The sequence below is a fragment of the Puma concolor genome, chromosome B3 (assembly GCF_028749965.1).
Source record: "Puma concolor isolate L17-30 chromosome B3, mPumCon1.1.hap2, whole genome shotgun sequence".
Taxonomy (NCBI): domain Eukaryota; kingdom Metazoa; phylum Chordata; class Mammalia; order Carnivora; family Felidae; genus Puma; species Puma concolor.
Window position 1 is genome coordinate 50,023,786 of NC_141672.1, and position 21,595 is coordinate 50,045,380.

The 21,595-nt window shown below is 44.3% G+C and overlaps 1 long non-coding RNA gene across 1 annotated transcript; it reads left to right on the forward strand.

Annotated features, from left to right (window-relative positions):
- The first annotated feature begins 1,201 nt into the window (after window positions 1-1,201).
- Window positions 1,202-20,769, forward strand: LOC147579964 (uncharacterized). Its single transcript, XR_015252379.1, has 7 exons — window positions 1,202-1,919; window positions 3,023-3,450; window positions 5,402-5,524; window positions 7,215-7,377; window positions 7,971-8,018; window positions 10,568-10,650; window positions 20,306-20,769. It is a non-coding gene; the product is annotated as an uncharacterized LOC147579964 (long non-coding RNA).
- Window positions 20,770-21,595: the final 826 nt, after the last annotated feature.

Genomic DNA, 21,595 nt, shown 5'->3' on the forward strand with positions numbered 1-21,595 from the left:
GGTCCTGGGGTAGTTCTATTTTTAGTTTTTTGAGGAACCTCCATACTGTTTTCCAGAGTGGCTGCACCAGCTTGCATTCCCATCAGTAAGTATTTTGTAAGATGAATGAAAAATTGAAAAACTGGAATCATTCAGCAACCTGACCAGTGCCACAAGATCCCAATCTCCCCATCACATACATTCTCTTTGGCCCCTCTGGCACTCTCTGATTCACATCTATACAGTTTTGAACTGCATGATCATGGAAAAGTAGAACTCAAGACAAGAGAAAGTTGAGAGGTCTCTTGCGGGTCCACCGCCTTATTCTCCTTTTCCCCACACCCAAGAGCCACATTCCCAGCTTAGTATGCCCATCGTGCCCTCTGCAAAGGTGGCGTCCTGCCCCATTCTGCCTTTGACCCACCTAAGGATTCAACACATATTCCTTCTCCTGTGCAATCCCACTCAACAAGCACTTATTAAAAACCATCTGTACAAGTTATACCATGCCAGGCTCTAAGGAGAAGAGCAGAAATTATAAGATATGGCCCCTGATCTCAAGAACTAAGATTATAGTTAGGGAAATTCTGCATTGTTCTTTGTTTATTCTACAAGCATTTATTTAGCATATGTGCTAAGTACTGTTCTAAGTGCTGTGGATTCAATGTTAGCCAAAGCAAATAACTTCACTGCTCTTATGATGCTGATGTTCTAGAGGGGGAAGACAAAAAAATAATCATACAAACAAATACACGATACGAATTCAGATAAATACTATTAAAATGAAATCAGGTCATAGAAAAACTATTTTATTTGAGATCTTTTAAAAAAATTTTAGGGGCGCCTGGGTGGCGCAGTCGGTTGAGCGTCCGACTTCAGCCAGGTCACGATCTCGCGGTCTGTGAGTTCGAGCGCCGCGTCAGGCTCTGGGCTGATGGCTCAGAGCCTGGAGCCTGTTTCTGATTCTGTGTCTCCCTCTCTCTCTGCCCCTCCCCCGTTCATGCTCTGTCTCTCTCTGTCCCAAAAATAAAAAATAAAATAAAACGTTGAAAAAAAAAATTTTAATGTTTATTATTTTTAAGAGAGACAGAGACAAAAAGCAAGCAGGGAAGCGGCAGAGAGAGAGGGAAACAGAATTGGAAGCCGGTTCCAGGCTCTGAGCTGTCAGCACAGAGCCCGACGCCAGGCTCAAACTCACATACTTAGAGATCATGACCTGAGCTGAAGTTGGCCGCTTAACCAACTGAGCCACCCAGGCACCCCTTTTTGAGATCTTAACGGCAAGACTTGAGAACAGAGTTCCAACCAGAGGTCACCCAGGTGGGAACACAAACTTGAAGTGTTCAGTAGTACTGGCTGCCCATTCACACCATGCCCTTCACATCTTCCCTTTGGGAGCAGATATGGGGTTGGGTGTAAGACAATCTGCCTTAGGGGAGCTACAGCATCCTATGTGGGCACTGAATTTCACTAGATTTGTTTAATTACTTTGGAGGAGGTAAAGCCCATGTCTTCTCCTGCAAAGCTATTTTCGTATTGAGCAGTGAAAGACCGGTAAGATCAAAAGACAAGCACTCAGGAGCCACCGAAGTTGCTTCAGCAGGTGTCTTCGGGAGACGACACTAAGGCCGCCGCTGCAGCATAGAAAGAATCTGGGGTGACCGTTAGGAGCAAGTGGTCATTTCCTCCATGCAGGTGATGCTTCTGCAAAAGGGAGCAGCCCCTTCCTTGATCTACTCAGGATGGAAGGCATTTTCCAAAATCCATCTGGGACAACATGATATTCTGTGTGGCTCCCAGTTTCTATGAAGCAAGAAGCATCTCAAACTACATGGATGAGCAAGAAATGGGAACAACTGGTGCTTAATACAAACCCACAGAGGGAGCTAGTTCACATCAAGGTGGCGATCCGATCTGTTCACTAAAGACAAAGGTACCAGGTGAGCACAAGGAGGTTGCATTTTGATGTGTATTTGTTTGAGCCATTTTTCAGAATTTATCTCACATCAGAGACTCTTTGTGCAAAGTTGTAATCATCCTGGATGTAGGATTTTTATTGAATGGTGTCAAATAACATATAATGTACATCACTGGATATGGATAAGTTATGTGATGTCTCTGGAAGGGGGTATCATTAGTAAGACCTAACATTGATAATATAATCATAACCAATCTTTCTAAGGATTAAATTTGTCCTTCCAGCAAAGGCCCAATGAATTGGAAAGGAAGGAAGGAAGGAAGAAGGAAGGAAGAAAGGAAGGAGGAAGGAAGGAAGGAAAGAAGAAGGAAGAAAGGAAGGAGGAAGGAAGGAAAGAAGGAAGGAAGGGAGGAAGGAAGAAGGAAGAAAGGAAGGAGGAAGGAAGGAGAAAGGAAGGAAGGAAGGAAGGAAAGAAGGAGGAAGGAAGGAAGGAAGGAAGGAAGGAAGGAAGGAAGGAAGGGTGAAGGAAGAAAGAAAGAAAGAAAGAAAGAAAGAAAGAAGGAAGGAAGGAAGGAGGAAGGAAGAAAGGAAGGAGGAAGGAAGGAAGGAAGGAGGAAGAAAGAAAGAAAGAAAGAAAGAGAGGAAGGAAGGAAGGAGGAAGGAAGGAGGAAGGAAGGAAAGAAGGAAGGTAGGTGATATGTACAGCTCTCGCTAACAAACTTAAGCATCGCTTTAATCCTGTGTAATTTATTGTCATGGAAGCTAACAGACTGGTGGGGAGAGGGGTTCTACCCTGTATTTGTGAAGCAGAACACTGTGTTGTGATTTTTAGATCAGACACAGGGAGGCAGCAGTAAGCCAATGAGGAGCAGGAACAATGGGAACAGCTTTGAGCCAGAAAGTTTGACTCTAGACCAGGAGAAGCCAGCTAGCTGTTTAAAATCATTTAAACCAAACAGAAACACATTATTTTAAAAACTTTAAAATCAAACATTAGCAGAATTTACCGTTCTAGCATATGTTTTCTGCTCCCTGTTAGCGCTTAATTTCATTCACTTCCCAAATGTTTTGCTTTGCTTACTCACAATTTTCTTTTCTTTTTCTTTTTTCTTTTTTATTTTTCAGTAATCCCTGCACCCAACGTGGGGCTCGAACTTACAACCCCGAGATCAAAAGTTGCATTCTGTACCGAGACAGCCAGGCACCCCGACAATATTATTTTTTAATCCATTTAGGAGTGTGAGCATTTTAAAGCTGACAAGCATCTTCCTGACTGGTCCAAGTTGAAGCCCCAGGAGTGGATCAAGATATTCCTACCCCAGGAGGGCACAGAAGGCAAGCCCGGAGCGGTGCAGAAGGTAAGAAGGACTGCCTTAGTGGAGAACCCACGGTGGACTGGAGCTGACAACATCGTTAGAGCAAATTGGTTTCCAAGGGCTCCTTTTTAAACGAGGGAACGCAGCCGCACTACCTCTGCCTCCCCAGAGAGGATTCATCTCATCCCTGCCTGTCTGAAACCTGGATGCTGCAGGCTGGGGATTTCGTAAACAAAGGTACCACAGCCACCCACCTTTACCCCCCAAGCCAGGGTGCAAGTGAGAGAGGCCTGGAAGCAAAGGGGGGGGGGGGGGAGGGGGGTTTACTGAGGGCAGGCTGGTCCACAGTAAAGGGCAGGTTGGTCCCTTGGGGAGTTGGGGAATGACACCCCGTAAGGGAGGGTCTGGGCTCCCTCTCCATGTGGCCCCAGAACTGCCCGCATGGAGCACCCAGCACGGTCCCCTCGGTGAGCCTCACCCCAGGCCTTTGTTAGGCCGGCAGGTTTAGACTCGCCAGCGCTGCCCTCCCCGCCCCGTCTCCCCTTCCCTTCGCACAACTGTTGCTTCCGCTCGCCGGAGCGCGGCCCTCCGGGTGCTGAGCTTCCCTTGGTCCCGCAAGGTCAAGTCGCTAGAGCGCTGGTAGCCGCAAAGAGGGGGCTGGGGAAGGTCGCACCGGGGCTGAGGCCCCGCCTCTGCTCCCAGGCCCCAGCGCCCAGCCCTGCCCTGAAGCTGCGGGCCCTCTCTCAACCCACCTCGGACCCCCCGTCCCCCCCGGGGGGCATTTCTAAAGGGGACCGTCCCCGGGCCGCCCGCCAGAAATGCTAGGCCCTCCTCCTGCTGAGTGGGGGCCATTTCTCCTGCGGGAGCCGCGAGGAAGAGCACAGGTTCGAGGCCAACCCCGAAGCCTGCTCTCCATTCTGCGCCTCTATACCCCAGGCCATCTCTGATAGAAAGGGTTCCTTTACATGTTATATTTTAAATCGTTTCTTTGTCCGCTGTTAAAAAAAAAAGTGTGGTAGCATGTCCATCCGGTTTGTCTCTCTGGACAAATCCAGGCGTGATTTCACTTTCTGATGTTTTGAGCATGCTTGCAAGTGTCAGCCTCCCTGGGGGTGCGAATCTGCACAGAGGCAGAGGGTGCCTCTGGGGAATAGGAAGTTTGGGTTTGGGGTTTTTTTGTTTTTTTGTTTGTTTTGTTTTTGGGGGCTTTGGGGTTTTTTTTTTTTGTTTTTTTGTTTTTTACTTTCTCCCCTTCTGCATTGTTTCATCTTTTCCCAAGACATGAATTATTTTGTACTGTTTGAAAAGTAAAGAATGAGGACAGCTCTAACTAAAGTCAGGGCCATCGCCATGTTGGACGTGCCCTCAGCCAGGGCCCCACACAGCAGGTTTTTCTCTTCCATTCTTAAAAATATGCTTAAATCCTTGCTCCTACTGCTGTAGTCTCCTTTGCTAAAAGAGTATTAAGCGCATATCCTGTCCTTGGATGCCTGTTTCCTGAGGGTTTCCTTGTCCGTGGCTGGTGGTGGAGAGTCCTGCCCACTCCCCGCCCCCCCCCCACCACACCTCCCAGACCCTATGTTACATTTTTCTCTTTTTCAGAAGCTTCATGCTATCGAGCCCCAGAATTGGCCAGGGAGGGATTCACTGCAGACAGGACCATGCAGAAAAACAGTACGATAAGTCCATGTTGTATATAATACTTTGAAAAGCAAATTGTCAGGAGAGTAGGAGAGAACTGGCTTCTCTTTATTTAACACTTTGTCCTTTGGTTTGAATTCTCTCTTTAATCCATTCAGCCTCTACACACTTGCTGAACACCCACCCGCCCTGTGCCTGGCTCTCTGCAGTTCCTGGGTTACAAACAGAGGGAGCCACCTCCCACACCTAGAGGGCCGCACATTCTCCTGTGGGATGCAGCTAAGTGATGGCTGGGTAGGGGCCATGGAGTCCAGAACCCTGCCTGCCCCCCCCCAGGCCCCCAGCCCATGTTCCAGAAGGTTCTCAGGAGGAGGAGGTGCCTGAGCTGAGTCCTAAAGGACCAGTTGGCCAAGCAGAAAACATGAGAGAGGTCATTCCCCACAAGGGAAACATGAAATAATACCAGGGTCCCTCTCTTTCTCTGCTTCTCTATATACTATGGCCCCATTCTGAATACTTCACACGTGTCATATCACTTCGTTCTCAGAACTCTGTGAGGCAAGCACTCTTACGGCTCCATATTAAAGCTGAGGTCCCTGAGGCCCAAAGGATGGAGTGGTTCTTCAAGGTCACGTCCTTCGTGAGCGGTGCAGCCAGCATTTGAACTGAGGTATTCTGGCTCCAGAGCCCTTGCTCTGACCCTCAATTATCTTCCAGTTTGGCTAACTCTAGAAGTGAGAGGTGGCTGGAACAGAGTTGCAGGAGCGGGGTGGAAAGGTGGGCAGAAGCCATGGGAGGCTAAGGAGCCCAAATTGTATAGTGAAGACGGGAGAGGATTGGAAACAACAGGGTGTCATTATCTGATTTGGGTTTTAGAGAGATTTGTGCTTCCAGAAGGATTGGTGAGGCAAACCCAGGGTAGCAGGGAGGTGGCCGTGAGCAATCAAATGGACCAATGAGATGGTCAAGCTGGGTGGAGAAGATGGACGAGTCTGAGCTCTACTGAGGAGACAAAGCCTGATACTCAGCACCCAGTTTAGGTGACAGGATGGAGGGGGGCTCTTCTCAGGCATGCTGGGAACACTGCAATAACAAGATTGGGCTTTGAAGAAAGGGGAGGAGCCAATCAAGCGCCTGTGGAGATTCCATGTGGAAGGAAGGCCCCTAATTAGGTCAGTGGCAGGAGCAATGGAAGTAGGAAAGTTCCTCAGATCATTTTTTTAAATTTTTTATTGTTTATTTTATTATTGAAAGAGAGAGACAGAGCATGAGTGGGGGCGGGGGGGGGGGTGCAGAGAGAGAGGGAGACACAGAATCTGAAGCAGGCTCCAGACTATCAGCACAGAGCTGGATACAGGGCTCAAACTCACAAACCATGAGATCATGACCTGAACCAAAGTCAGATGCTTACCCAACTGAGCCAGTCAGGTGCCCCTCTGAGATCATTTTAAAGTAGGTCTTCTTAGTCTGGATAGAACTCAAGGGGTTTGTAAACCTGTATGGGAGAAACACTATATCGTTATTTTTACTTTTCTCTTACTAAAATTTATCATATTCTTTGATGATTAATATAAGAAAATTACATTAGCAGTATGTATGGCTTTGTCATCAAAAGAAATCACAGATTTTTCACATCGCATTTCTCCAAGAATCCCCAAGTATCATTTGTGGTCCTCATTACTTTAAAATGATGGTAATTAGGGGTGCCTGGGTGGCTCAGTTGGTTTAGCGTCCGACTTCAGCTCAGGTCATGATCTCATGGCCCATGAGTTTGAGCCCCGCATCAGGCTCTGTGCTGACAGCTCAGAGCCTGGAGCCTGCTTCGGATTCTGTGTCTCCCTCTCTCCCTGCCCCCTCACCCACCCCACCCCCCATGCCACCCATGCTTCTGTCTCTCTCTCAAAAAAAGTAAATAAACATTAAAAAAATAAAATGATGGTAATTACACCTGACATTGTATCCAAGTATTTAATACTGTTAGTGTATTATTACATGTATTACCATATCAAAACTTTTTATAATTTCAGAAGCCGTATTTCAAAAAGTTATTTCCTTTTTGATCCTTTGATTTTGTTTTATTCTCTAAAAAGCATTATTCTAGAAGCAGTCCAAAGTCTTCACCATACTGCTGAGAGGTCTAGTGATTCAATAAAAAAAAGAACATCTGGCTTAAAGATAAAATAAGTAATGCTTGTTAATGATTGGAGATGGGGAGGGGGGGGGGAGGAAAAGAAAGAGGCTCTAAGAACACCTGGGTGATTGATGGTGACACCTTTCACCATGGACAACACGGAGGGAGGAGAGGTTTGGAGAGGAGGAGGAGGAGGAGGGTCTTCATTTATGAAGATGGATCTTTCCAGCAGAAAGTTGGAAATGTGGCTACAAAGTTCAGGAGCAACCATGGGAATAGAAATCTCGCTGCAGAGTCAAGAGCAGAGACTTGTTACCGAATGAACAGGCATATCCAGGAATAGCATGGAGATGGGGACACAAGTGGTCTGAGCCGGAGCCTGGGGGACACTGGTAGGTACTTAAGGGAACCCGGGGAGGAGAGGGGGCCACCAAAGAGACCAAGATCAAGTGGAGTGGTCAGAGGGGAAGGAGATGAACCAGAAGGACTGGCCCTGGGGAGGGGTGGGGGGCACAACAGAGAGGATGCAGGGCAGAGTGGTGTCGACATTTGCAGAGGCACTGGAGAGGCCCCATAGGAGGCGAACCAATCAGAGGCCAGAGCCTGGCAGTGGTGACTCCAGGGGACAGTTCCCTAAACCTTCAAGAAACCAGATCTCAATGTAGTGAGGAATGAGGAAGCTAAGGCCGTATGTATCAGCTTCTCTTTCAAAACACTGAAAGAGAGTGGAGAGAGAGGGAAGGAGTCAGGAAACTTCTAAAACAGAGGTGGGCAGGAAGTGGGTGGCCGGAATCAATGACACTTGTGAGCACGCTTGTGGTGTGACAGGGAAGAGCCGGTGGAGAGCAAGGACATGGCCATCCAAGGGTGGGGACATCAGTGGAGGTAAAGAGCTACCGGAAGAGGTGGGTGAGTAGGGTAGGAGGCCAGGGGCCATGAGGCTGTAAGCGGAGGGAATGAGTACAGCCATGTGTTCCTCTTCTAGGACAGAAGACATGAAGCATAACAGAATGTACAGCTCAGTCTGGATGAGGTGAGAAAAAAAGCCAAGGCATTCCCTCCTTCCTCTTTCCTCCTGGTAGAAGTGGATCAGGGCTTATGGGCCTGAAATACACGTAGTTTGGGAGGAGGGCCTATTTAAGAAAAAGAACACAAAATTTATAAAACCAAAATTAGGGACACAGTGGATATTATTTAGAATGGGATGGGGCTCCTGGGTGGCGCAGTCGGTTAAGCGTCCGACTTCAGCCAGGTCACGATCTCGCGGTCCGGGAGTTCGAGCCCCGCGTCGGGCTCTGGGCTGATGGCTCGGAGCCTGGAGCCTGTTTCCGATTCTGTGTCTCCCTCTCTCTCTGCCCCTCCCCCGTTCATGCTCTGTCTCTCTCTGTCCCAAAAATAAATAAACGTTGAAAAAAAAATTAAAAAAAAAAAATAGAATGGGAAAAGAAGTCACACACATTATAAATTTTTTAAACCAGATACATGCCACAAATACTATAAAATTCAGAAAATAATATGATCTATATTCATTGACCAGCATGCCTCTATAATATTATATTTGGCCATATATATATATATATATATATATATATATGTGTGTATATATATATATATAATATTATATTTGGCTATATATATAATATTTGGCTATATATATATAATATCATATTTGGCTATAAACTCTGATCGATCTCTAAAATGAAAATAATTTTGTAATATTTTCTAAAGGGAGAGTAGAAGAAGAACTCAGCATTTCTTCTGATGTGGTTCGTGGCTATTTGTTTTTTTAACGTTGATGGATGGGATGCGTAAAGCTTGCGACTTTACACACAGACCACTTGCTGTTTGTAGTTCTGCCGTGGGCTTCTGTTCTGCAAATGCAGGAATTACATTTCTCTCTGATGTGATCCCAATTAAAAAAAGAAAAGAAAGTGTAATGTATGTCTTAGCTTGGGCTGCTAGAACAAAATACCGTAGACTGGGTGCCTTAAACAATAGACATTTTACATTTTATGTCTCGCAGTTTTAGAGCCGGGAAATCCGAAGTCAGGTGCCGGTATGGTCGGGCTCTATTGAGAGCCCTCGTCCTGGCTTTCAGATGGCCACCTTCTCTCTCTCTGCTCACATGGCAAAGAGAAAAAGAGCAAGTTCTCTGGTCTCTTCTTCTTCTTCTTTTTTTTTTTTTTTTAACATTTATTCATTTTTGAGAGACAGAGCATGAGGGGGGAAGGGGCAGAGAGAGAAGCAGACAGAATCCGAAGCAGGCTCCAGGCTCTGAGCTGTCAGCACAGAGCCCGATGTGGGGCTCGATGTGGGGCTCGACGTGGGGCTCGAACTCACGAATCGCGAGATCATGACCTGAGCCGAAGTCGGATGCTCAACCGACTGAGCCACGCAGGCGCCCCTCTGGTCTCTTCTTTTAAGACCACTAACTCCATCATAAGGACCCCATCCTCACGACCTCATCTAACCTGGATTACCTCCCCCAAGTCCCATCTCCAGTTACTATCACAGTGGGTGTTAGGGCTTCAGTGTATAAGTGGTGGGGGCACCAACATTCAGTCCATCAAAATGCACTGGTAATTATTAATGTTGCCTTATCTAGTGTGTTCCTGACAGGAAAGGACTTCTGTTTTGACTGTGTCCTGAGAAGCGGATCCTCTACTTACGGTTTTATATATCAGAGGATTACACCAACTTCCACAGACCAACTTCTGGCTCTATACGTTTTGCACCCCATTTCCCCCCTCCCCCCCCCCCCACCTCTGTTGTCAGCCCGCACGGGACACATTCCCTCTACCACGTCCTGCCTCGCACCTATGGCACAGTGGGTGGAAGGAAGCCTGGGAGCTGCCTCCACACCAGGACGATAAGCTCTCACTGAAACTGATGTAGAAGTGACCAAAACACATAGATGTTTCCCCACTAAACTCAGACCAAATGTGTCTCCCACCTAACTTCCTCTTAGCTGAATCCCCAAGTGCCCACAGCCACCTCGATGCTACCTAACACAGTGGCATCTTAAACAGTGCAATTAAGATGTCTTACTTTCAAAATATATGTATCTTACTTTTGCAAGCACATTGCTGAGGCCTCTCCCAGGGCCCCAGAAGCGAGTGACTTCTCCAAGCAAGGAGCTTTCCCTTCAGGGTGATTCTGTCCCTGCCTAGAGGGCACAGGCCGTGAAGGTGAGGGGTTGTAGCAATGGTTGAGACAGCTACAAAGTTGACGATCGTGTAGTGCCTACCAGGGGAAATGTTACTTGTGTCTTCAGTCATTTAATCCTCTTAACGACCCTAAGATGTTGGTACTAAGAAAATCTTCATTTTTACAGATAGGGAAACTGAGTCATAGAGAGGCTAGGCCACTTGCCCGGGGTCACGCAGGTAGTAAGTGCCGGACCGGGGATTGGAACCCAGGCAGTCTGGCTCACCCTCGCACCTAGTACAGGAAGTAGTCTCTCCACAGCATAGCCCACAGTTTCCACTGCCTCCCCAGGATGCTGCTGTCCTACCTGTAACTTTCTGACAGTATATATTTTACTTATTTGTCTATTTTCTGTCCCTTGCTACTAAAATACAGACTCTCTGAGAGCAAAGCTGTTTATTTGGCTCACCACTGTATCCCTGTACCTGGAGCAGAGCTCAGCATGCAATAGCTATGTAGTAAATATCTTCTGTTTATCTTAAATTCTTTAATATTCTTCTAAACTCTTTAATAAGTAATCTATTGGAAAACTGCAAAAGAAAGTGAAAATAAGAGGAAATACACACCCCCAAAATGGGGAAAGTTTGGCCCATATGAAATCCAGGGGAGAAAATGAACTTTATTGTATATTTTGAGTATATATTATTATATGTATTATATATATATGTATATGTATACACATATATATGTATAATACCTATATGTATAATATATATTATTATATGTATTATATATGTATATGTGTATATATATGTGTCTAATATATGTATAATATATATTATTATATGTATTATTATATGTATTATTCAATACCGCTCTGTTCTAAGTATCTGTGGTTCGTGTTATCCAGGTCAGTTTGATTTTACGGGGAACCATATAATTGGTCTTGAATTTTAGATGGTCTTGAATGCCTAGTTGAGGTTTGAAATTCAAAATGTGTATTAGCGTGGTATGTGATTTTCTCCGGCAATACTCACGGGCCGAAGAAAACAGATGAATGGATCCAAAGTTGAGGATTTGTTGACTGGCTGTGCCATTAAGTCAAAGGAGTAAGGAGATTGTGTCAGATGAGGAGAATGTCCTTAAGACCAAGAGGGCTGGGGGCCATTTTCTGGGGCGAGTGAAGGCCAGACACCTTGGTAAGACTGAAGATGGGTGGGATGGGGGTGTAAGAGAGGAAGGATATAGGGTTGAGGTCAGTGGAATTTCAAAGTTCAAGATGTCAGAAGTGAAGAAGTTCTAGGTGATGACAAGGTCTTGTAACAAGAGAGGGGATCTTGATGACAAGTGAACAGAGCTCTCAGATGAGTCATAGGATATGAGAAAATTTGATATTATGTGCATTAGGCACTAATGTATACATTTATCAGCGTGAGCCATGATTTATAAACTGTAAAGCCAGCTTTAAACATCACATGGTATTTTTGTCCTAGATATGTAATGTCATTTATTATATTCTCAGAGTTCTAACTGCAAAATATTGAAATATCACACGATATTTCAATATCACCATCTCCAAGAGTCCATGTTTGATTTAATAGACTTTATTTATAATAATGCTAAAACCATGATCCTCCCCAAATTAACAAACTAGGACACTGACACCATCTCAATTCAGTAGGCTCATAAAGTTGGGGCCGTTTTGTTTGTCGAATGCTTGATTCTGTTCATTTGCAGATAAACACACACCAAGGAAATGTTACTTCATAGCTCCAGATTAAAGTCCCTTTTAAGATGATCCTGAAGAATCCATATTTTATTCAGTGCTACACACATCATAAAAGAGCTGTAGTCTCCAGAAATTCACTCTCTGAGGCTCCAAGACCCTCAATAAATGCATAAAAATAATGCTAAACAATGGTAGGGTGGAATGAAAGCACTTATATCTCCCAGACACCCTGTCCATGAAGTGCTCCAATTACAAACATAACCAGCTGATTTTCAGAGAAAACAAAAAACGTTACGAGGTATTCTGCAGTGGCTTTCAAAAAAGATAATAGAAGCTTGAAATTGGATGTAATGTCCAGCGAGGAGTAAGATTTCAACTTCTTTCACTGTCAGGTGCAGCTGGGGATAGGCAAAGAAATGTTTTGTTTGGTTTTTCAGATTTGTTTTTCATCCAGTACTTAGCCTGAACCATTAAAAAAAGATACCAGAAATCCCAGATCAACTGTAGCCAGCAAGGAAGCGGATTTTACTTTAAGGATATTCATAATAAAAGAACCAATCTGTGTGTTAATTAAATTCACCTGAAATGATAAGTCTTGCAGAAATCTTTCAAGGTGAAGCCTTTCTCAAAGGCTTTCTACCTTGCACACTTTCCAACCGGGGAGTAACTAAGCAATTTCTCCTCTTCCTGCTTTGGAGGGAAGACTACCCCTGGGCAGTGTAGAAGTTAGAAGTGAAGGAATCCAGGCACCAGATCTTACATGTGAAGTAATTTTTAGATATTTTATGGAGCTAGGGAAACAATTTTGCCCTTTCCATTTTTTCCCGACTGAGTTTCCCATATCTCCAAGACAGATGGAACACATGTAACAAAACCAACCAAATGCAGAGAATGCAATCTGGGGTATTAAAAATAAAATCTTTTCCAAATCTTCACAGGCTCCTTTAAAAACACTTCTACTCAAGTGTTAAAGCAGCTAACAGAGGTGTCTAAAAATGGAAAGAAGAAGAGGTGCCCCAAGGGTTCTTTTTTCAAAACCAGTCAGCATTAATATTTACTTCTCAGAAAGGGCTGTCTATACAATCAGCAAATATGACCAAATTTAGTCATATGGTGATTGAAGGTGATTATAGCCCAGAGAGCTTTCCTTTCAGAATCCTTAAATATAAAAATGCTGAATCTAATCCCGAAATAAGGCAAACAGGCAAATGTAATTGATACCCAGATAGGGATAATGTTAATATTTCAACGGACTCCAAATAAACATACAGTGCCATTATATTATTCAGAGAAATTAGTAAAGAACATATGGCTAGCTGGATTTTGACATTGTATCGCTTGCCCTTACTAACTATAAGCTCTTTATTATGGAAACATTGTAGTGTATTTTATAGTTTCATAGTATTTAAATTTTATATTTTCATGATATTTAAATGTAGGAACCTATCAGTCCTGGCTCCCGGGTTTTTAATTTCCTACGTAAAACTAATTTATCCTGAACCGTATGTAATTTCAGATTTTCTAGGAGTAGATTAACCTCACAAAATTGTGTTCAAATATCACTCTTTCATTGCCATCATCCAAAGAGTACATCAATATTCAATTAAATGTAAATAAAATTAATTTTTCTCCTTCTTTTTTCCACCGGGGCATATAAGTAAATTGTTTGAAATGTATTACTGATGGAAATTAAATGTAAATTACTTATTTCTTAGTTTGCAGAGCCTCTGTGCACTGGGAACTTATCTGGGCACTGGGGATATAGCCACGACCGAGGTGAAGAAGGCCCAGTCAGGCTAAAAGGGGATTCTAGCAAGAGCCCTGTAAATAAGCAAATGGATGAACAAGGCCACTTCACATAGCAGTGAGTGCTGTGAAGGAAGGATGTCTGCTAATGGTGTAGAGGGTGCCCAGAGAGGGTGAGGGGCAGGGAACAGGGTGGTCGAGAATTTGGAGACAGTGATGTTTGGATCACTGGAGGGGAAGGAGTCAGCTATGCGGACAGTTGGGGGTGGAAAATGCAGGAAGGAGTTGGGTGTGTTCATATAACAGAAGTGTGGCCAGGGGGGCTGGACTGGGGGGAGGATGGGGGGTGGCAGCAGAGAGTGGTGAGAGATGAGAGCCAGGTGTTAGGCAGAGACAGCTTTCATAGTAAAGGTTTGGAGTTTATTCTAAGAGTGAGAAGCAGCCATAGGCACTGCCTGCCTTCTTTTAAAGATCTTTAAAAAAATTTTTTTTAACGTTTATTTATTTTTGAGACAGAGAGAGACAGAGCATGAACGGGGGAGGGTCAGAGAGAAGGAGACACAGAATCCGAAACAGGCTCCAGGCTCTGAGCTGTCAGCACAGAGCCTGACGCGGGGCTCGAATTCACGGACTGCGAGATCATGACCTGAGCCGAAGTCGGCCGCTTAACCGAATGAGCCACCCAGGCGCCCCTTAAAGATCTTTTAAAGATCACTCTGTCTCCTGCGAGGCAGGCTGATGGGACAGGGGCAAGAATGGAGGCAGGGAGACCAGCCGGACTGATGCAGAAGTCTAGGAGAGTCACAGCGGTGGCCCCAAGTAGGGCGCTGGCAGTGGCCATAACGGGAATGGTGACACGTGTTCAAATTCGAAACAGATTTTAGAGATACCAACTAAAGGACTTGCTGTTAGTTAACTGCATTTTCCCAAACTAAGTTCTCCCTCTTGAGCTACATCTCCAAAGCTTTTCTGAAACAATTTTAGGGCCAAGCTCCTGGCCCTCAGCTCCTTACCCATATGCATATTCGTGCATACCTTGCAGGCCTCGCGAAAATACATCTCAACCCTCTTAAATCAGCCAGTCCGAAAGGCTTATCTAGCCTTCCTTCCAACGAGCCAAGTGCACTTCAGCTGCTTTTCTGTCTGTAGATCCCAAAAAACGACTCTCCAGACAGCCTTTCCTAGGCCCTTCCACCCCAGACGTCTAGAGAAATCCCTGAACGGTCATTTCATATTTGTGCAGGACTTTTCCTGTGCCCCAGACTTCTGCCCCTGTGGGGCCTGTCCTACAAGCCACAGCAGCCGCTATAACATTACCAAGGCCCAGCTCAATGTTGGGGTCTTCACCAGGCCTCGCTTCCTTCACACAGGGTGCAACACTAAGCGTTGCCGTGTTACAGTTGGGAAAACCAGAACCTAGATGTGCTTTGCAAATTGTGAGACAAAACCCAGCTGGGTTTTCAGTCAGGCGAAGCCCACCTGGACTTCTTAACCTCTTGTTTCTCCAAGAACGGCCGTGCCGAGGGCTTGGCTAAGCATCACAGAATACAACTCTGGAGCCAGATTGCCTGAAATTGAATCTGAGTGTCACCACGTTTTAGTTGTGTGACTCTGGACAGGACGCTTAACCTCTCTCTCTCTCCCTCTGGGCCTCTGGTTCTTCATCTGTAAAGAAGAGATGGTAAGAATACTGCCTCGTAAGGTGAGGATTAAGGGAGTTACTAAATTGAGCTTAGAATGGTACCTGGTGTACAACCGGTGCTACGTAAGTGTTAGCTGTCACCCTCATCATCCTCCGGTCCTGCCCACAGAGGCGTCACCCTCGTTCCGTATTTGTGCATCGAAAATTCAGCTATGTGATTGTTGAGCCACTACCAAGCCTGCTGGGAAGGCGTGAAGGTGGATGTGGTCAGGAGAGTGCATGGTGAGGTCATTCCAGGAAAGCTTTGGGGGGGGGGGGCAAAGTGATGAGGTGAACTCAGAGCTACAGAAGAGACACTTAATAAGTTGTGATTCATTTACTCTGAATAATGCATTTGAAGTGAAGACATTTTTCAAGCATTCTCTGGATTAAATTACTTACTGTTCTGAGGCTCATCTCTCTGAACAGGAAGGGTGTGCGGTTGACAGAGGGGAGGCTGTGTTTTGCAGGAACTCCTCAAGTTGAGGTTCTGCCTTTACTTTGTCATTTCCCTACAGCTTGTAGGATGCTTCCCAGTTGAAATAAACTAGAGTCGCCTGTGGTAACAACAAACTTCAGCAGCTTCATATGAAGGTTACTTCTTGTTCGTGCTACAGTCCCCCATAGAAGGGGTAAGGTCTAACTTGTTGCAGTGATTGAGGAACCAGATTGGCAGGGGCTACATCTTAACATGCCTCCCCGATCATAGGAGCAAGAGAGAAGGGGCGTGACAAAATATATGTTGGCTCTTGAAGCTTCTACCTGGAAATGATCCATCATTTCTTCTTTAACTCATCTAACTATTATCTCATATTTCTTTTGTCAAAGCAAGTCATATGGCCATGCCTGGGCTTAAAAGGGAGGACGTGTATAATTTTCTCACAGGGAAGTGCCCCCAAATACTTGGGGACAAGTTACCACAAGGAGTTAACTGAAAGTTAACAGAAAACCCATGTAAAAGCAGCTTAAATAATTAAGGGGTTATTTTCTCACACAACAAGACATTTGGAGATGGATCAAGGCTCACGTTGGTAAATCCAGCAGCTCAAGGATGTCTTCAGGGACCCACTTCATCACCATCTTTTTACTTTTCCATCCTTAGGGTACCAGCAGTATCTGTCTTCATGGTCACAAGATGGCTACAGCAGCATCAGCCATCACATGCAGACAAACAACATCCAGGGAAGAATAGTAGTGTCTGCTTCCATTAGTCTCATAGAATTGAGAGTATCTTTCCCAGAACCTCCAACTTACCTCGGGTCCTATTGGCCAGAATTGAATCACATGAAAATGACTTAGCCAGTCATGGGCAAGAGGGATAAGACTGCTTCCTGGGATAAGACAAGACCTATTTTCCCTTTGCAAAAACAACTCTGATTTCTCTAAGAAATATGCCACTGAACACAAGAAATCAGGAGAGTGTAACCCAGTTTTACCAATTCTGGGAAGCTCCTTTATTCAGAGTGTAAATAAAGAGGGACCACAATTCCCTTCATGAAAAGCCTGCATTTGTGCTCACATAATTATTCACAGTTGAATAACTATGGGCAAATAAAGCAAGCAAAACAGGCATCTAATAGGGAAGGATCATTTACCTAAGGGTCAGGGAAATAAGAAACTACTTTGGATTGATATTACATCCATCTCAAAAGAGTTGACCAAAAGCATTCACCACTCTCTTTCTTTGTGACCAACTGCAGCCTAAACACTCTTCCTTCATTGTTCACCCACCACACTTTATTGCCTTTATCTGTGTACCTGTCTGTCTCCAACGGCAAGACTATAAGCTCTTTAAAAGATGTGACCTGTTTCATCTATTTATTCCTGTGCAGGCTAAAAATAATAATGGATAACATCAATTGATTGTCCACTGCCCATTCTAAGTTCTAAATGAATTGATCTCCTTGTAATACAACTGTCCCATGAGGCATGTGCTATTGTGCTATTATCTACGCTTAATACATGAAGAGTTGGAGGGTCAAAAGGTTAAGTCATTTGACCAAATGTACGCAACTGTTAAATGAGAGAGTTGAATTCCAAATGAAGGTAGCCTAGTTGGGTTATGGGTAGTACATCTAACCCCAAAATGGGTGAACCTAATATGCTTTAATATACAATATAAAGGTGAGAGAGAACAGGAGTGAAGGACAGGAGATACCATCTTTTATTTACATGCAGAATCTGAAATCAAGTATGATAGACTTAAAATCCCCAAAGGTAGAGATCATGTATGTCTCCCTTGCTCAGTATGGTGTCTCTAACTCCTAGTACACTTCCTGGCACATAGTAGGTCCTCACGTGTTTCTGGAAGTGGGGGAGGGAGGACTGGAGGAACCAAGGGAGGAAGGAAAAGAGGGAAGGAGGGAGGAAAAGAGAATGAATGAATAAATACAATTAATGTCCTCTTTCTCTTGTTCTTTGGATTTTCTACCTTCTCTTTCTGTATCATTTCTATGGGTAACTTGGTTTCTAAAATCTTTAACATCTTACCTAAGATAGAAGGATGTGTTAGTTTCTCTAAGTATCAGGGGTTCTCAAAGAGAAGACTCTAAATGTAACATTGTTACAGAGTCAGGAAGCCTCTATGTTGCCCTATAATTCATTTGGCTTTTGAAACAACCTTATAATCATATAAAGTAGATTGTTCCTCAAACTGAAACACTTTTTAAGAATTTGGACTTGTGCTTTTTCTTCTAATTGTGCTGCTTGCAATGTCAATACAGTTTATGGACATATTGATTTATTTCTTTTTAAGTCAGCTCAAGCCCATAAACAAACGAACAGCAATAATTAAGGAAATAGCCACTGTCAGTTGATGGAACTGTTTCTTAAGGAGTGGTAGACAGATAATAGGTCACAAACACTGAAAGTGCTATTTTTCTGCTTGTATTTCAGCGCCAGCATCATAGGGCTCTGCTTTCATAGATTGCTCCGAACAGTCACACAGATGTAATACATCAGATCTAATCTTTAAGCCATATCCACCCCACTCTTAATCAGCAAAATAAAATCCTGGCGAAACTGAGTCATTACACTGTTGTGACCAGTGAATATTAAGTGTTCTTATTCTTAAAAGGTGTCCAGGTTTCTATGGTTGATTTTGTTGTTCTGATTCCTATCCAGAGAGCTAATTTTAAAAAGTGTTTCTTTGGTCTAACCTTGAACTGGAACTTCATGAGTCTCTGAATATTCCAGTTGTTCCTAATATCCCTTTTTTTCTTTGTTCTTTATTCCCAGAGGAATTTTCAGATTTCTTTGAGTTATTAGGGATTATTTTTTTCAGATGTCTCATCCAATTTCAACATATCTAAAAATGAAGTCACTGATTTCTCTCCCCCATCTGTCTTTCTCTCCTCCTAGGTTCTGTCTCTTGGTTGATGGCGCCATCATTCACTCTTTGATCGAAACCAATATTTAGTCACTTTTGATGGCTGTTTTCCCACTTACATCCAGTTAGTTGATAAGTCCATTCATTCAACCTCTAGATCCATCCTTCCCTTTTCATTCTCGTGCCCTAAGTCAGTCCCTCATCATCCTCACCCAGAATATTGCTGCAACAATCACCCCTCCCAGCTGGCTTCCATTGTTTATCTCTTACCCCACCAACCCATTCTTTATATTTCCATCCAATTATTTTCTTAAAATTTTTTAATTTTTAAAGGTTTACTTATCCATCTTTGTCTGGGAGGGGGGGAGGATCAGAGAAAAAGGGAGAGAGAAAATTCCAAGAAAGACCCACACTCAGGGTGGAGCCCAACATGGGGCTCCATCCCATGCCTGTGAAATCATGACCTGAGCTGAAATCAAGAATCAGATGCTTAACCGACTGAGCCACCCACACGCCCCTCCATTCAATTGTTTTGTGAAAGGATGTATCATGTTTCTTCTCTGCTCAGAAACTTACAATCACTCACTATGGCCAATTTTTTTTAAAGTCCAAACTCCTTAATAACATTCAAGACTCATCTTCACTTAACTCCCAGCCTACCTTAGCAGTCCCATCTCCCATCAGTCTCCACCATTCCCTTCCTTAGTGCTGCACATATATGTACTTTCCTCAGGTTTATTGTGACACTTCTCAGTTCTGTCTGCCTGGCAAAATCCAAATTACCCTTCAAGGCCTGGCTCAAATACCCTCCTTTTATGGAAAGGTCCTTGATCTCCAGGCAGGATTAGTCAGTCCTTCTTTGCTGTCTTAGCATTTTGTTTCTGTTCTTATGAAGTGCCTGTCTTACTTAGGTCAGGCTCCCAGAAGCAGATCCTGAGAGGAGGATTTGTAGCGAAGTGTTTTATTAAGGAAATGTTCCCTGAAGGGATTGGCAAATGAAGGAGAGAAGGAGACGGACAAGAGAAAGGGTCTGAGCAAGAGTGCCTTTAGACAGAGTCCCAGAGGGAGTTCTCCACCTCACTCGGTAGGGAAAGCCTGGACATTAGTTTGTGTCCTGCTGTAAGGCCAGGCGGCTGAGCCTTTTTATCCCTACACCGAACAGTCACTGGTAAGCAACTCAGCCCCCAAGCACATCCCACTCTCTGACTGTGTACACAGTACTCAAGGGCAGCCACTCCAGGAGAGCCATAGGTGCAAGCCATTGGAAGCAAAAGTATGTCAGAGCTGATGGAGGAGAACAGGAATGGTAAAAAGGGGTCCCCAGGCATTTGAGAAGAGGCAGACCACGTCAGCTATCCTTCTCACTATCGTCTATCTTGTTTCTACCCATGCATCTCCAGCCCCAAGATAGTGAATTCCTTGGGAGAAGAGACCCCTTCTTAGTTGTCCTATTTCCCTACAGCAGAGAGGATGTTACCTCCCACCTGGAAAGTCTTAAATAGCATTTATTGCTTCAAATTGAATACTCCTTTTGTAGGTCTTGTGCAACATTTGTGCTGCTACTGATCATATTGCTGAGATTTTTTTTTTCCACCTGAGCTGGTTTTAGCTCAATAATAAAAGATAGAGAGGGCTTCTGGGGTTTCACAACCTAAGGCTCAACTTTTCACCTTGCGCTTTTCTTCCCAGGGCCAGGATTTGCTCAGCATATCTCTTCCTAAATTCCAAGACAGGCTTCTTGCTCTGTTCAGTCAAGACTGCCAACCCAGGAAACATTTTCAAAAGATCACAGTCAACGTCATTGCCAAAAGAAGAAGTTCTTGGCACGCAAAGAACCGGGTTCAATATGAGATGCCAGATGGTGATTTCAACTTCAGCTGAATTCCTGCTGGAAAAAACTGTTTGAACTGCAGATGAGAAAAGATGCTATGACAAATTTCCAAGCGTTAGGAACTTCAGAGGGAAATGGCAAGTGTTGATACACCCCCCCCCCCCGTCCCTCCAACCACACGCACACATACCATAGAACTACTTACTACCTGCATCTGGTAGTTAAGATTCCCACAAAGATGCCTCTGCTTTTTAAGAAGATTAAGCCATGTCTTGATTTTTACTAATATTAAAGTATGTTAACTGAGTCCATTGGAAGCAAATACTATATGATTCCACGTGGTGTTTTTCAAAGGATGTGTCCCCTTAGCATCTGCGGTGAGCTTTTTTGGTATCTGGAGGTGGTTCTCATTCCTCTCTACTAATAACTCCATTATTAAACCAATTAATAATCAGCATGTCTCCCCTCCCTATTTTCAAATTACAGGGAATATATATGAACTATAAATTGATGGTGCTCTGCCTGGATGCTCTTGGGTCCCTGACTTACTGGTGCAGGAGATCGAAAGCCTAGCTCCCCTGAGTCAAGTCAGGGCACATTCTGGAATGTGGTTTATGCTCCAGAGCTCCTCTCCAGATCCGGATGAGGTTGGGGCTTTGCCTGAAAGTGGACCCTCGGCTGGCTCCTTCTCTTCTGCTTTCCCTGTCTTGCTCCTCCCTCCCCTCCTTCTTCTCTTCTCCACCACGCTCCCTTACAGAATGAAGGAGTATCTCTTTAACAACATTCTTGCACACAAATCCTCACCCCAGGGTCTGCTGCTGGGGAAATGACTTAAAATTCTGTGCAGTGGAAAATTTCATTTCATGCTGATATAAAAAAAAAAAAAAGTTATTTCCTGCTGATAGAAGAGTCACTGTTTCTGGAGCAAGGAATGCATGCATATCTATTTTATCAATCAAAAGCTCAGAAGGAAATAGTGGATGAACTCAAATTAGGTATTTGGAGAATAGTTAATAAGGAGACTAATTACAAAGGGGTGGGCTGGGTGCAGAGAAACAAGGATAGGGCCTGCCTGGAAACTGGTAACAGGGGGTGCTGTTACCAAGCCCCACTGATATCTGGAGAACTGGTGACAGAGTTGTGTGGAG